The following is an 11,603-nucleotide window of genomic DNA, read 5'->3' on the forward strand; positions in this document are numbered from 1 at the left end:
CACACTGCAGATCAAAAGACATCTATGTTTCACGCATGCACACTTTCGCACATAGACCAGCTGAGACTTTATAATAGTTAACAAGTAGAAGACATTTAGGACTGTTTAAACAAGTGTTATTTCAGTAGGATTGAAATAGGTGTGAAGAGCTAATTATAATGATGTTCAATGAGAGGACTAAGTATTGTGTAAGCGTACAGGGTGCTGCTACTCCTTACACCTGATGCATATTTGAGTTAGAGCGATTGATGCTCATTTGCCTTCTCCCTCAGTGCAGCAGTCACTCCTCTCCCCGCTCTTCATAACATCACACCAGCATTAGTCATTAGCACACCACAAACAAACACAGAGAGCTCACATGTAAAGATTTACAGTTAAAAACAATCACACTTTAAGGAACACACTGTAAACATTTCATTTCAGCACCCCGTTTCAGTTGGTTCCATAAAGAGTGTTGCAACAAAGACAAAGATCCTTTTTTTTCCTCCCCTATTTTTTGTTTTTTAACACAGCATACACATATCTTAGGATGATTTGGGTCTTAAGGGTGTTGGACGGAGTAGTCAGTAAAACTCTACTGAGAGGGGATTTCTTCGTCTAGTTTTCTTTTCATTCCAGGCCTGCACAAATTACGAGCAGGCAGTCGACACGCTGAGGAAGATGGCATGCAGAGATTTGTCGATTATGCTGTTACGTTCCTATTCATCCCTTTATCTCCTAAGATACTGCCATTTTACTATGAATAATACATGAACATCCCCCTACGGTTTCATAATTGCATTTTCTTAATCTGCAAAAACATAGTTTAACTATGTTTGCATTCTGGGCTTTTTGTTCACAGAGTGATACCCAAGCCATGGAGGAAATTAAGCTGTTTATCCAGAATGAAGTGTTGCGCGTATTTGAAGGTACATCTGCCATCACTGGGGCTATCTTCTAGAATTTTCTCTCAGTGGCGTATTGGTTTTTCACGTTCACTTGGATCCTGGCAGTGCAGAGGATGCCCTGTTAGACATTTGTCAACATTAGTATAATAGGGTATTAACTCTGGACCTGTGGGCTCTCAGACTGTGTGTATGAGTCATACAATTACTGGAATTATGATGCGCTATGGTATGTGAGATCCTATAGATAAGACAACTAATGAAAATGTAATATCATCCATTTTACTTAATTACCATAAACTTCCTGATGCATACTGAAAATGGTTGTTTGCAGAACGCCTGTCCAGTCACGCCATGCTCCAGAAGACACCTGCAGCTATACTGGCCGCGCAGGGCAGACAGGGGCCTCCGGGGCCCCCAGGCAACGACGGTTCCCCAGGACCCCCCGGGGAACCAGGACCTCCAGGTAAGAAATTAGACAGTCTCAGAAGGAAGAGGCATCAACTACAGGCATTAACTCTGCTTCACTCCCCTCTACCAGCCTTTGCTACCTCAATATCTTCAACAGAATAATACTTCTAACCTTTGACTGAACTCCCAGGAGCTCTGCAGAACACACAGTGTCCTGCTTTTGGCTTTAGCCTATGACTTGATTTTTTTTTCTGTATCAGTAATTTTAAGGTGACGTACAACGAGGGCTAGGCAAAGCCATTTATGAAAGTCTTTTATCTGAGCGCCTGGGCACGTATGTGTGCTTGCTTGTGTGCGCGTGTGTGGATATATACATTCACGGCTGCTTCTCCAGTTTTAGCCCAACTGTTCCTCTAAGTTACACTCAACAGTCAGTGAAGAGGCCATAGCGACACTGTCTTTGGCGAAGAGTGTCTTGAAATTGAGAGGAATAGGACAAAGGCGGATAAAGAATAGACATCAGCACACCAAGTTCAAGAGAGAAATGAATCGGAAGAGAGAGGTTAACCAAACTGAAGCGTCGTGAAGTATAGGCTGTAGACATGTCTAGCGCAGACAGAAAGGGGGAGGGAAAGGAAAGCACTTTGAAAAAGGATATCTGAGAGAGTTGATTAGAGCCGAGTGGAACTGTGTCTTAAGGATTCATGGGTATTTCTCTCTCACTAGCCACATTTATCAGTGCAGTCTGAAGGGCAGGACGCTGAGAAAATGGCCAAGAGTTTTGGTGCGCAGCGGCTGTGGGGGACATATGAAGACAAATGAAGAAGTGACTGAAAATAAGAGAATGTAATATCAGTGTGGACAGACTGGCAAGAGGGGGGGGGGGGGGGTCTTGCAATATCTCACTCGGTTTGGAAAGGGTTCTGTGAGACACACCAAGAAAAAAAAAAAAAAGGAGCATAGCCAAGAAAAAGAAAGGGGAACATTTATCAAAACCTGGGCAGCAGTCTGACTGCTTACACAACCTTTCTCATCGATAATGATTTACAACTCAGATTTGTCACTTCCATCTGAACTGAGGAGGATTTACCTAGCTTTACCGAGCAATGCGGCCAGTGTTGGCCCCTCCCCCTCACCTCAGCCGGTGTCTGTGGAAACCGTTTGCTCCTTTAAAGCCTTAAAAACTGTTGGCGGAGTCTAGACATTTCATATGTTGATGTAATAGATAAAATAAGTGCTCTTATGTGTCTACGTACACAAATATCTACCTCACTTCCCTCAGTCACGTCAAAAGCATTCAGCAATTTACCCAACACAGTATTGCACATCCTGGATCATGACCGTACTGATATAAATGGGGTTTTTTTTCTTTTCTTTTCTTCTTCCCAATTGGTTGTGGGGGTTTTTTCCTCCTGTTTTCCTTTACGGTGTCTTGATCCTGTCGTTTTTTATAAAACAAAAAAAAAAGGAGAAGAAGATGCCAGTTCAAGTTAAATAAATTCTCAGAGAGAGATAAAAAAAAGTTTGGTCTCTTGGTAAATTGGTAGTCCAACAACTTTTTAATTTGTGTTATGTAGGAGAGAGTTTAGGGTAATATTTCCTCATTATTTTTCGTCACCCTCCACTGGATTCAGTCTTCCACTGGAATATCCAATTTGGCTCTCTCTGAAATGTGCGGAAATGAAAAGTTTAGGGAGAAATGTAACCCCCTCTAATGCTTTCACTTCCAGTTCTAAAACTTGATTTCACAAGGGGGGTCAGTTTTCCACTGCAGATCCCATAGAGTCAAAAGCACGAACACTCACACACCACATCATTTAAATTTGTTTTTTACTGGGTTTCTTTCTGGGGAGCTAAATGATGTGCTTTGAGGAAAACTACCCGTGGAAGCTCTTGCCAGGGTATGTGAAAAGCTGTAAACAGCTTTTAGGTGTGGCATTCAGGCACTGCTGACTGTACGTGTCCTTTGCTTTTATGTTGGTTTTTTTTTTTTTTTCTCATCTTATTTTTGGCAGTCCCACTAAATCTGTCACTGCTTTTCTGATTGTTGGTTTTGCAAACTGTTTGTTCTTGGATTTTCTTTTGATTTGTGTGTGTGAGCGCGCGCGCGTGTGAGTTTACACTTATTTTTGTTTTGGGTTTTTCTTCCCCTAAGTTTTTTTTTTTCTTCTGTTTCCTAAAATCTGTGAGCCATATATATGCATATATGGATATATTTGGAGAGTCTCTTTACTAAATATTTGTTCACAACTGCAGTGTTTCTCCTCAGACTACTGATGCTAAACATCCCATATTCTAATGCTAACTTAATTGTGTTGTCCTTTCTGTTATTAATGCTATTTTAATTGGTATTTTTTCATATGCGAAATAATAGCTGCTTTAATTTACTTATATTTGTGTTCTTTTTTCATATTTGGTGTAATCTTTAAATCAATTGTATTTTCTCAGACTAACTATATGACGCTAATGGTTTTAGCTGACTGGGTGTTTTACATGTACTGTTCATGCATGGGAAAAAAAACAGTAATACATATGATTGTAATTATGTTTAATGAGGTGTTACCATGTCAAACAGTGGGATTTCATGAGAAGCAATGTACCAGGCTTTAGTCAATCACACATATTTTATAACGTTTAGCACTCTATGTATGCAGACACCTGTTCATTCGTACTGCAGATATCCCCAAACACTGAAAAATGATTTCAGCATAATGTTGTTGTTTTTTTTGTTTGTTTGTTTTTTTTTTTTTTCCCTCCTTCTCATGTCCCCATGTCCAGCTGTGGATATTGTTAAATGGAAGAAACTGTTTGTGTTATTCTGTAAGACTCAGGAGACATAGATGACACAGTGTATGGGAACAACATTAAACATTTAGTTTGTATGGAGTTCAGCCTGTGTTTTCTTCAACAAAGCCATATTTTAAAAGTATTGTATCACACTGCCCCCTGCTTCAGTCTGCTGCATTGCACAGTTTGTATTGGTATTCAGGCAGGGAGGTAGAAAGCAGTCTAAAGCAGTCTGTCTGTGAAAGCACAGGAAGTACATGATTTGATGCCTAAGGTACAGTGCCAATCTTCCCATGGAATGCCATCTCCCTGGATGAGTTTCAGTGTGTTGAAAGGGTAGATGCGTGTGTGTGTGTGTGTGTGTGTGGAGGGCGTGTGTTTGTGTGTGTTTGCGTTTGTGGATTGTCTGTGTGTGTGTGTGTGTGTGTGTGTGTGTGTGTGTGTGTGTGTGTTTGTGCATGTGTGGGTGGGTAGGTGTGTGTTTGTGGAGTGTGTGAGCATGTGTGTGGTTGGGTGTGTGGGTGTGTGTGGGTATGACACACTGTCAAGAATGATGCTGGCTGTATTCTGAGCAAGAACAATTTTGAGCTTTCTCTTTGGTTTTAGTGTGTGCTTCTTCCTTGGTATCTTTGGCTTGTTTCCCTATATGCCCTGTCCAGCAGGCTCTAATCATTCAGTGTGTGCATGTTAGATGTAGGTTTAACAGTCTCCTGGGAAAACATGCTTAAAGCTAGCACAGATCTACACAATTACAATGGCATGGTTTTGGTTTTCCATCACTCCAGATATCTGCATGGACTATATTTTGTGATTGGTTATGCCATTAAAGACATATTAATGTAAATAAAATTTGCATATGGGTTCTTTTACTACTGTTTGATATGATGATTGTCATATTTTATAACTTAATGTGTTACACTCAGTTGATATCATACTCATACTTTTAGGTGTGTGTGAGTATGTGGGTGGGAGTGTGTACCTAAGCGGCTGTGTGTGTGCGTGCGTGCGTGCGTGCGTGCGTGCATGCGTGCGTGCGTGTGCGTGCGTATGTATGTATGTATGTTTGTGTGTTTGTGTGTATATATATATATATATGCGCTAGTGACAGATCAAAACACAAAAGACAGGTACTTTTTCGATAGGTTGTGGCTTTTGTGCTTGCTTTGCTGTGTATGCTGCTTTGTAATGTGTGCAGTCCAGCCTTATGCTGCGTTGTTCTGTGGTCACAGTCCATTGCCTATGAAATTCAAACAGTGGGTAGAGAATGGCTGAATCACCATTACTTCACAGGTCTGAACTAGCCTCATTTGAATTGGAAACTCAAGATCCTCCATAAACTGAAAAATAATACATTTATGGAATTCATTTCTCACAGAGCCTAAAAAAAAGAAAAGAAAAGAAAAATCAAACTTTAAAACTCATTTTGGTTGAGCTTCATGAAGTCCCAATGGAACACCATGTTGTAATATGATTGTAAGAAAAACGATCAATGATTTTACCTGCTCGGTTGTGTGTACCACTTGAGAGCTCACCTTTTGAAATGGTCTTTGTTGACTATCAGAATTCACCCTGATTATTGTGTGTGCCAAGACTAACTTATCTAACTGGAGCATCCATTTAGAGAAAAATGTCACTCTGTGCCTGATATCTGTTTGATTTGGTGTAACATGTACTTTAACAGGATACAGAGGCCAAAAGGGAGAAAGGGGTCAAATAGGTTTGGGAATTCCTGGAGCCCCTGGTCCAACTGGCCCACCAGGTAAATGCCTGTGTCCAGACCTCACCCAGCAATGAAACACACAAATCAGTTGTCTGAGCATGTCATTCATCTGATTACAGATTATTAGCTCTAAACGTATAAAGACAATTACATTCGAATTCATTTGCATTTATATTTATAGAGTTGGTAAAAACAAAAGGAAATAGAATGTGTTTTCATTTTAAGTTATGAAATTTTGTGTGTGTGTGTTTGTAGACAGGATATCATATCTTTCCTGTTTCACCAGGAGTATGAACACTCTGAATCCACTCTGTGGAGTGTTTTCAGTTTGAGGTGTTAAAAATTCTGTTTTGGAAAATTGCTTTTAAATTCTATATTTCATATTTGAAATCATTATCAAACATACATACAGTTTAGTTTCATGTTTCATGTTTTATAATGTAATATGAAGCATCATGTTTCAGAAGTACAACCACATGACAACAAAATAATGAGATGAGAAGTGGTCTTTCCACTGACTTACATAACAGACAAAAAGAATATAGCTTGTCTGCATGTTTGGTTTGCATCTTTGCCTATGATTTGATTTTGATGCCTTTCTAACACAGTGTTCCCTACAGCTTTTATCTATAGAGTTGTTCTCTGTTTCTCTACAGGTTTACCTGGAATAGGTATCCAAGGACCTCCAGGTCCCCCAGGACCCCAGGGGCCACATGGCAGATGTGACCCCAGTGACTGCCAACATGGTCTCTTCCAGGCCAGGCGGAACGGCTAACGCACCTCCTCACCTCAGCCTTCTCTGTTCTCGCAGCCTGGAGAGAATGCAGTGTGAAAGCTAAAGAGAACAAGAACTGATAGCCCATCTCACACAAGTCTCCAGTTATGCATTGAACATGGCTGTCAGTAGCATCTACATGAAGATAAAAAGGACATAAACTCCTCTGTGGTTGCCATATAGACAATTCATCCATTATATTTATGGGCAACATACATACTCCTATAGAAGTAAGCTATTGATATTACGTTATTCTCCTCATTTATAAAAACCAAAATGTTCTTTTCTGGTCAGGTCACCTTCTTTTCCTCCTGTGTGACTGAAGGCATTCCATTTTCACACATCTCATTTTTTCTCAGAAATATGGAGCATGAATGGGTCAAGTATACTTCGAAACAGAATTAATCTTTTTTTTTTCTGTAGCAGAGGGTGAGAGACAAGCTAAGCGAAAAAACACATTTGTAGCAGATATTTAAGCAGATATTTAAAATGGAATACACATTTAAATTATATTATGATAGAGCTATGCAATCATAAGAAACAAAGAAAAAAAAACTTGCATGATATAATGTTCTGTAGGTCACATTAAGGGCACTGAAAACGTTTTATTGTGAAACTGCCAGGCAGAGGAGCTGCATGATGGGGACAAAACTTAAATTGTTCATTATCATAATTGCAAAGGCTTTAATAGTTTCTCTGAAAGTTAGCGTGCTTACTGCCGGTGAGTATCTGGTGAAGGTAGCTAGTTCTCGCCTCAGGATCATGCTGCCATTATCAGCACTGGATGCTCAGGAGTTGCCATTTTCACAATATTATTTTTTCATGGAATGGGACCTGGAACTTAGCAAAAAGCCTGTTGTACACTGAAGAGAAAAAAATGGTGTGATAAGTATAATTATTATTTCTAAGATTTACACATTCACTCAGAGGGATATGTTAATTATATCTAATATAGGACTAGATGCTACTGTGCCTCTCCTTTTCTTTTTCTTTTCTTTTTTTTTTTCTTTTTTTTTGGGGGGGGGGGCGGTGTTTTGGGGTACAGAATATAGCATTTATTGTTTACATGGAATTTGCTCAATCTTCTTTACGAGCTTTTCTTTCACCTGACTTCATTGGTGCTGTATGTATATTTTGACTTTTTTTTTTCCAAAGGAAGACACTATGGACTAATCTTATCAACACTATATTTTATATTTCACTGTATTTATGATTTTTTTTCTGAGGATTTTTTTTTTCTCTGTGTACTTGAATTTTCTTTTCTAACATGTTTCTGGAAGTGGCATATTTTGTCTTCCTTTAACCCAGACATTTTTATTTGAAATTTATTCACTGACCATTTTATATGGTTAAATATTCTGTGTCTTAAAATTGCATTTCTTTTTGATATCTGTATTTATTTCTATGTTTCATTTTACAAGGGATAAAGACTGTAACAGCTTGGGGTTTCTTTCTTTCTTTTTTTTGTTTCTTTCTTTCTTTCTTTTTTAATATCTTGGCAGATATGCAGGTGTTGTCAGTGACAGTTTTTTAAAAGAATGAATTTAGTGAGCCAACCCTTACAGCCAGCGCATATCAGAGAGATCTCAGTAAAGTTTTGCCTTTTTGAGTTGAGGAGGAATTTTCAGTTTTCATTGAGTGCACACTGAGTTCCGAGCAGAGAAGAGGGGCCTTTCAACTTCACAGATCTGGCTTCATTTCTCCTCTGTTGTTGCATGATTAAAGTCTCCAAAGTTATGTGGGTGTATTTGACATTTTCTGATGTACTCTTTTTGGGCTTTTCAATCCTCTATGATTTCTTTCTTTTGTTTTTCTTTATGCTAGGCTTTCATACACTTCTTCTCTCTTCCCACACATTTTTTTGTTGCACCAAAGACAGAAAGAGAAACCAAACTTTTATTGAAATTTAATATATGCTTTCTTTGTACTAATACACCTGGGTTGTACTCTGGTGGACTGAGAGATGATTCGAGGCATTGTCATGTAAATGAAGTCACGGCTCTGTTCATTTCACTTCACAGAAATGTTTCATTTCTGGTCTTTTTTTTTTGGCTTTTGTTCAGATTTGATTTTTTTTTCTTATTGGTTGTTAGTTTTTATTAAGCATACAGATGGCAGGATGTAGGTGCTAAATTACACAGCATCAAATGGAATACTTAAAGCATTCATTTACATCTTTTTTTTTCTTTAAAAACAGTTTACACATTTAAATCAATACTGATAAATCTTATCTAAAGTTATCTAGCCTCTGATGAAACAGTGAATACTAAGACCAAAGTAAAAAATCCCCAATGAACAGTAACTCATACAATGCTAACTCAAAAGTAATGAGTGAAATGGGCCCTCTTGTGGTTCATTCTTAATACAATTGCTGTGAAGATCTCTCTTCAAACTACACTTTTTATTAATCATTTAAACATAAAGCATAAAAGATATTACTTATCATTTCTGATTCAAAGACTTAGTTAAATCAATAAGGAAAATGCTACACTTTCCTAATGAGCATGTGAATGTAATCCAAGCTCCTCCTGGGTAAGACAAACTGCATTTATAAATTGTCCTCGTGTTTGCAAACAATTGCAGATGTAATTGAGAAGTGCCAGTAGCTATTGTGTTAAATAATGAGGCCCCTGAATGCTGTGTGTAGAAGTCTTATTCATGAAATTTTGTGATGATGCGTTTGTGCCTCGGCCGCTGTTCTGTACATGATTTGTGCTTGTATTCCATTATAATTTGCTGAATTATGCAGTGCTACGAATAGCATGTTACCTCTAGTGAACTTATTTCAATCTACATGTACTGTATTACAATCTTTCAAAGTATGGATGCCTTAATCTTTTGATAAGGCTAATTTGCTGTATAATTGTCCTGCAGGTCTGCGCAGTTGAGGTGTGATGGAATATGTTATACATGATTGTACTGTATGCCTGCTGGAAATCATTTCATTCGAAAGGGCAACCATTCATTTTATGCATCTCAGTAAGTATGATTCATGATCAGGGTCAAAGCAGCACAGCTGAGCACAGAGTTGGCTTCTCATTATGGTTGAAATCTCCGTTCAGACCTGGTCACTGTGTTTTGGCATGTTTTAAATGGATATGTCCATTCTGTTAAGCTACCTTTATGATGGCTGACGTCTGAATTCAACATGTAACACCTCGGTGGACCATAAGTGGCTGAGTAACACAGGTTTTATAGATGTGGTACAGTGATAGCCAACTTTTGTTGTCCATTTCTTTTCATTTTTGTTTTATTAATTTCTGATATTTTTTTTTTTTGAACATATAAACCTCTAAGAGGGATTCTTCGCGTGTTATGTGAATATTGTTTTGGTTTGGCTTCATCGTTAACTTAATGACTCGCCTGAATTTCAGGTTAAAATGCAGGTTTATCATGTATATTTAACACTTTTAACTACATGCATAAATTAGAACTGGATACAGCTTGTGTTATGAGCTTAAAATAAAATATACAAGCAGAGTTCTTAAGGGAAAACAGCTACATTCTTTAGCAAACTTGATCCTGATCCAAAACTATTTGTACATCATCCTTCAGGTTACGTAAAACTATATACACCTTGCCCAGCTTGCTTGGATATATTTGGAAATGTCTTTTTGGCATACAGCTATGGTAATTTATCTTAAGTTAATTAAACTGAGCTCTGTAATATCAATAATTATTCATAAAATGTTGCACTGAAGTAGCAGGTGTATGGATTTTTTAATATCTCATTTCCTCTAAATATTTCAAGTATTAATTATAGAAAGCTATTCATTAACAGCTTTGGCCTCTTGAATATTTGCAGTGTAGAATAAACCTTTTAGAAACTCTATATTCAGTGTCTCACCAATTATGTCAGAGTACATAAAGTTCTACATAAAGTTCTAATGCACAGCAAGACTATGGATAACTCATGTTAGAAATGAAAGGGACCTCAGTATGTTTAAATATTGTCTCACTGCTTCCATAATATAGGACTGTTATCAACTGAACCTGTATATGAATATTCATCTCATCTTCAGGGTTAGATTTATCTCACCAATTTACACTTTATGCTTTCCCAGTGGCAAGGGCTTCAACACAACTGGTTTAAGCTATGGAATATTCTCTTCAGTTGTTTTGCTGTTTAAAGAAGTGTTTTACATAGCTACTCTTTTGTTGATCCTCTTTTAGTTGCATTGTTTCACTTCAGGTGTTTCAATTTAACCCCTTGTTGATAATATTTTTGATTTTACAGTTTCTTCTTTAATGATTGCCTTTAAAATTATTTTTACTTTGTATTTATTTTTTTTCCATGTCAAAATGTGTGTACTCTTCAAAAGTAGAATCCAGGCAAGCATACAAATGTAAAATAAAAATGAAATGTTTGCTCATGTGGAACACAAGGATGTCATTCTCTTTAGTTTTGATTGCTTGAATTATTAAGTTAATGAGAAATTATTTCAAGGTTCAGTAAGTTGACTGCATGATTTGGAAGTTGCAGTTGGCTCAGGATTCCATTTATATCACCCAAATGTAAAATTCTTTCAATCTCAACATGCAGTTTCTATAATATTAAAAAAAAGACAGATTCCCCAACTTAACCTTCTGATTTTTGTAAATTGGTATTTTTAAATCCAATATTATGTTTATATCAATATTGTATTGCATTTATATATTACATTTTTAAATTTTAGCTGAAAACAGAAAATGTTAATGTAGGTGCTGAAATTTAATGAGGTCAGGACAAAGGTTAAGGTTCTTCTGTAAGACAATTGTGCATCACTCCAGATTTAACAAACTTAGTAGAGTGGATACTCCAAGAGTGGGAAAAACAACTTTAAGAACAAACTGAGGTCTAACTTTATTTGGACTCCATATAAAAACATTCAAGGATTTATTAAATGTGTGTTTCTTTCGTGCTTCTGTACAACCTTCAGTGTCATCTTCATACGTAATACCCATGTAAAATAAATAGAAATACTAGATTTGGATTTTTGCCTCTCCATCCATGAGGGATCTAAGGCATGACGTCCTTCAGATTCTT

This window comes from Chanos chanos, chromosome 4 (genome assembly GCF_902362185.1).
Source record: "Chanos chanos chromosome 4, fChaCha1.1, whole genome shotgun sequence".
In the NCBI taxonomy this organism is placed as follows: domain Eukaryota; kingdom Metazoa; phylum Chordata; class Actinopteri; order Gonorynchiformes; family Chanidae; genus Chanos; species Chanos chanos.